This window comes from Helobdella robusta (assembly GCF_000326865.2).
Source record: "Helobdella robusta unplaced genomic scaffold HELROscaffold_89, whole genome shotgun sequence".
In the NCBI taxonomy this organism is placed as follows: Eukaryota; Metazoa; Annelida; class Clitellata; order Rhynchobdellida; family Glossiphoniidae; genus Helobdella; species Helobdella robusta.
In genome coordinates this window covers 59,922-66,207 of record NW_008705506.1, presented here as the reverse complement: position 1 = coordinate 66,207, position 6,286 = coordinate 59,922, and positions in this window count along the sequence as shown.

The following is a 6,286-nucleotide window of genomic DNA, read 5'->3' as shown; positions in this document are numbered from 1 at the left end:
CTCGTTCCTAAATATATACAACACCTGCCCCGAGGTAAACCGCATATTGGACACGTTTTTCTCTTGCGATAACAGTGCGACATAGCTCGCGAGAAAGAGTCCATTGCTACCCAACAATATATATATATATATATATATCTATTTTGGTAACAGACTGTTGTTAACGAAACATTTCAAAAATTCAACACTACTTTCAACATTGTTCAACTTTTTTATATTTCTTTTTAATTTATTAATTTCAGAGAAATTAGACATTTTATTGTTTTTTAAAAATTTTTACTAAATAAATTTGCAAATAGCTATTTCGAGTTATAGATAACTAATCTTCAGTGCATTATATAAAAGCATAAGGTATGTAAGATATTTGATAAAAAAGAACAAGTAATTATTAATTTATATAAATTATTTAATTAAAACAGAAAACAAATAAAATAAATTTAATAACTATAAACAATATAAAACGCGATTTTTAAAATTTTGACGGCAAGATTGTTTATATTTTGGTTGTTAAGGTAAATATCAACGCTGAGCAGAGAAGCGCGAATTAATTTATTTAATTAACTACATATTATTAATATTATTTTGAAAATATTTAAAAACGTTATTATTATTATTATTGTTAACGTTATTATTATTATTATCATCGCTGTGGTTCTTCTTGCTTCTTGTGATGATGTTCCATTTGCAAGTGATATTTGCGCTGTGGTTTGTGGCGTTGGTATCTACAGTGTTGGCACTGTTGTTGTTATTGTTGATGCTGTTGTTGTTGTTGATGATGTTGTTGTTGATGTTGTTGTTAGGGTTGTCACTATTGATGATGTTCCAATTGCAACGGATATTTGCGCTGTGGGTTGTAGCATTGGTATCTACAGTGTTGGCACTGTTGTTGTTATTGTTGATGTTGTTGTTGGTGTTGTTGATGTCGTTGTTAAGGTTGTCACTATTGGTATGATTGTTGTTTACATCATCAATATTGTAGGTGATAACATTGTTATAATTATTGCTGTTGTCGTAATTGTTGTTGTTATAATTATAATGATTGTTGTTTTTATTTAGTAGTCTATTTGAAGGTAGTAGTAACTTCCTGACACTCGAGAAACAGGCCACATCCAGTGATCAGTTGGATGTCTCTCGCTGTACAAACAATTTGTCTTGCTTTGAAATCACCTCCTTTAATACTGTAAAATTGTGCAGGCGTGCCAGAAAGTTTACTTATTAACATATCTTAATGTGAGTTATATCGGCGAGCCAAGTAACACGTTGAGCCAAATCTGGGATTGTTGAAAAATCAGAAGCTTTACGCGTAAACAAGCTCGTCCGTTAACTATTTAAACTCGCATTCTTTTTACAGTCAGTCTAACCATGAACGGTGTCTGCCGATACCGACTACATTATAAAGGCGGGTCTTTTTTATGTATCTTTTATGAACGATGGGTAATTTCTCATGCCATCCATACCTGCCATAACCTTCCAATCTTTGCCGTTATCAAAAATATTTTATATATATAAACACGGTTACAAAAAAATAAATTTACTGATCCATTTTGAAGATAATTTTTCCATCTTGTGTCTTCTACAAATGATTGCTGCATGTCTGAGGCCAGATTGATGAAATAATTATTGAGGATAGTTTTAGGATTATCAATTGGATCATCATTTAAAGTTAATTGAATTGTTGATGTTTTTTTGTTATTTCGTTTCGTTAAAGAATTGATGATTGACCATGTTTTCTTGCTGTCGCCATTGCTTTGTTGTAGAAGATTAAAATAATATTGTCTTTTCAACTGGCACTTGATCTTGTTGCATAATTTGCTGCATGATTTGAGTGCTGTAAAGTTGTCTGACGATGTGTGCTTTAGATATTTTTTATATAACATTTTCTTCTTTTTTAACATTTTTTAAAATTCTTTAGTTATCCACGGTTTGTTTTTTGTCATCTTCTGAGCCTGTCTTTTAGAGGTCACTGAACAAAAAGATTTATAATGTAACCGAAAGATGTAACGATTTACAACACGTTACAACAAATTCTCTCATTAATATTGGACAGGTTGAAATCATGTGCAGGCCCCAATGTCTCCATATATGCAGACGCGGATCAAGATAAATATCAGCCACTATCCTGCCTCTTCAAGACGCTACGTCCTGATATCGCACTACTTTGCGATAGAAACATTGAAATTTTGGAGCGCACGGTTTGCCATGAAACAAACTTTCTGAAATTAAAGGACTATAAAATGGCAGAGTACTCCCATAATTTGCAAAATAATTTGATCGATAGTTATAAACACTTTAACGTTATAATTAATACATTTGAAATATCCCCTTTAGGTAGTTTTAATACTTTAGATTTGTCTCTCATTAACTTAATGTAAACTTATGATTTTATCAACAACCTTATTTATGCAGCAATTTCGTCGTCATATAGTATTTACATATGCAAATTAAATGAACCATTTAGGACTAATCTGCTCTCGTGGTACCCATTTTATTTATAAGATGACGAGCTTCAGAGATTATTTCATGACATTTTACTATATATATATATATATATATATATATATATTTGTAATTTTGATTACCATTGTCAATTATTGTTTCTATCATTTCATGTATGTTTTTACGATGAAAATAAAAAGGTTAGAGTTTTTATTATTATTATTGCTGTTGTTGTTGATGGTGTTGTTGTTATTATTATTATTATTGTTATTATTATTCAACTAAACAACACAACCAACAAGCCAACTCAAACAACGATTTTGGTGGTTTTGCAAAAAAGTTTTTAGTTCAACTAAAAGTTTGAGCCCATCATACAGCGTCACCGTCTGCAAAAACTACTTTCACTCCATCCAAAACGACACTTACAAAAACAAGCAACAGCTGCTAAACTGGATCCCAAAACTATCAACGCCGCCAACATCTTGCAACACAGATCCTCACAGCTACAACGAAATCTCAAAAATTATTCAAAAATATAAATCAAAACCATCCCCATGTCCACTAGACCAGATCTCAATAATACCATTCAAAAAAAGCCCAATTCTCAGAACTATTCTCCATCGTCTATTAATCCAATGTTGGCAATCTTCTTTAATTCCTTCATGCTGGGAAAAAGGATTTACGATAAAAATTCACAAAAAAGGTGATACCAACAACCCATCGAACTTTTGCCCAATAACGCTGCAACCAACACAATACAAAATATTTTCATCGTTCATCAACAATAGAATGTAGAGCTTTCTTGAGACAAATAAATTAATAAATAAAAACGTTCAAAAAGGGTTCTATCCTAGAGTTGACGGTTTGGCTGAACACATCCTGGTGTTAACGCACATGATCAACAATGCTAAGAGACACCAACGTACCATCATCGTCACGCTCTTAGATCTTCGTAAGGGTTTGGAAAAGTCAGCCACAACCGCATCTCTTCAACGCTAGATTATCATCACATTCCTCCTCAGATTAAAAATGTAATAAATAATATTTATGCCGATTATTCAATCTCTATCTCTGGTTGCAAAAGTTTAACTCCTAACCCTTAACTCCTCCCATTCCGGTTAAAAGTGGGGTCCTTCAAGATGATCCCGTTTCCCCCCTGATGTTCAATCTGTGTTTCAATCTGTTGAAGAAACTAATCGAAAAAAAAAGAATTTCAACAGTGTGGCTACATATGGAGACCCACCACTAATCTAAAAACCAGAGCGTGACTTCAGTTTGCCGATGACACGGCCATCATTGCCAACAGCACTGAGAGTGTCCAAAAATTAATTAATATGAACCTAGCTTGGTGCAAAGCAACCGGAATGAGTATGAGGATTGACAAATGTTGCGCCATTGGCATGGAAAGAAAAATGGCATATACGAACAGTTTCTCCCAAGGTTGACCATCGATAATAAAGCACAACCTGACGTTGAACTTAATGGTCTTTCGAATACCTGGGAAAAATTTAAGATTTTGAAGGACGTGACTCAAGAGCGAAAAAGTTACTTATCGATAAACTCCAACACATGTTGTCGGTTATAAATGGGCTGGACACAACGCCACAATAGAAATTGTAAATATTAAGGCAATACATCCCATCCCAATTGGCATTCGATTTTCGCATTTACGACATTCCGTTGACTTGGATAGGCAACAATCTGGATCCATTGATTGCTGAATCGGTTAGAATCGGTTGGCCTTGCCAATTAGCAGCTGCGTGTCGGAATATCTATCACTCCCTTTTAAATCGGAAAGATTGAATATCAGATCATTAAAGAGTTACACAGAAGCGTTAAGAGTCAAACTTCGATGTTACCTCAAAACGCATGCCAATGAAAAAATAAAATGTTTACAATAAGAGTCTTTCAACAGTTACATCAAAATAGACAACATCCTTCCTGAATCAGCTGAAATAAAACCAACTCTTAAAGCACTATTGGCGGGTCAACAAAAGTCCAATTATGTTCATCTATCATCACTTCAATGTCAATGGATGTTAGTTAAAGCGATTAAAGATCATATTCCAGAAATCCACATAAGTCAATGGTCGAAGTTCACAGAAGGCCTACCAGAGGTTTTATTCAAAATTTTCAGGAAGGCTCTTATTTAACAACTTCCAACAAACACCAACCTCTGTCGTTTTGGCAAGGTGCCAAATGCTCTGTGTCCACTATGTCAGGCTCGTTAAATTAATAAGCATGTGTTGTCAAAATGCTTTTCCATTTCGTCCCTGAAACAATATACAACACGTAACAACAATAAACAATCGATAATTTTAGAAAAAGTCTATCAAAGTATTTTCAAAATGTTAATAACAACTTGATAGACGAATTGAAAAGCTCAAATATTATAATAAATTCATTTGAAATTTTCCCGCTAGGTCTGACCCTTTTTATATATGCTTAATTATTATTATTATCAAGAACAAAAATGGGCAAAACATAATGTCCCTAGGCCCACATCAATAAACATAAATTGTATAATGTCATTTTTACGTAAATCAAATAAAATATAACATAATAATAAATAAAAATAATAGATAAGAATAAAAACATAAATAATGATAAAAAAAAGTTTAAAGTTAAATTATTAATTAACAATCTATAAACCAATGTTAGCTTTCCAATCAAATTTAAAACCAACATTCATCAAGGCACCATCCAACATCCTCATTCAAACCGTTCCAAATGTTTAATATTCTGATGTACCAATAGTATTTTTTCAAATTGCTACTAAATGGCAAAGTGTTGATTCTCAGACTATGACCTCTTGTACGATGATCTACTCTTGGTATATCAGGGAATCCTCTTCTATCTTTTGCATGCATTGCATGGTATAGCTTGATCAAATCACCACGTACTCTTCTGTATTTTAATGTTGGCAGTTTTAGGTACCTCAAACGATCTGCATATTTCATTTGAGAACATTCCCTCACCCTTTTGGTTGCCCTTCTCTGAACTCGCTCTATTGCTTCAATCTCACGAGGGTCCATGAAGACCACACTGCTGCTGCATATTCCATCTGTGACCTGACTAGTTATTTATACAACAATCAATCAATCAATCAATCAATCAATTAGCTTATAAAGCGCTATTTCCGCGATGTTCAACAGCGCTCCTCAATGAATTTTGAAAACAGATGGGTCTTGAGATCCGCTCTGAACTTCGCAAGCGATGGAGAAATAGTTAGAGAAGTAGGCAGAGAGTTCCAGAGAAAAGGACCAGAAAAAGCAAAAGCAGATTTGGCAAAAGAGTGTTTAACACGAGTTAAGAAAAAGCGAGAAGAAGAAGACGATCGTAAACCGGGGCGTTTAGGTTCAATTAATATATCTGATAAGTACTTAGGAAATAATTTAGATTGAGACTTATACACGAACGTGCAAATTTTAAAAATTATTCTATATTTTATAGGTAGCCAGTGCAAGAGAACAAGATATGGAGATATATGAGAAAAGAAAGGGGCACGAGCAACTAGACGAGCAGCAGAGTTAAAAGCTTTACTTAAAGGATAGAGTATAGAGTCAGGAAGACCATAGTAGAGCGAGTTACAATAATCAATCCTAGATAAGACTAACGAAGTAACAAGAAGGAGAAGAGTAGGATCATCAAGAAAAGGCAAAAGTTTTTTTATTCTACGTAGATGAAAGTAAGAGCTTCTAGCAACACTATTAATCTGAGAAGAGAGAGACATAGTAGAATCAAAGATAAAACCTAGACTACGAAACTTATGAGAGACATCAAGAGTTTTAGAATCAGGTAAGATAATAGGAGGAATAGTAATTGAGTGTTTAGATTTATAAAACAAATA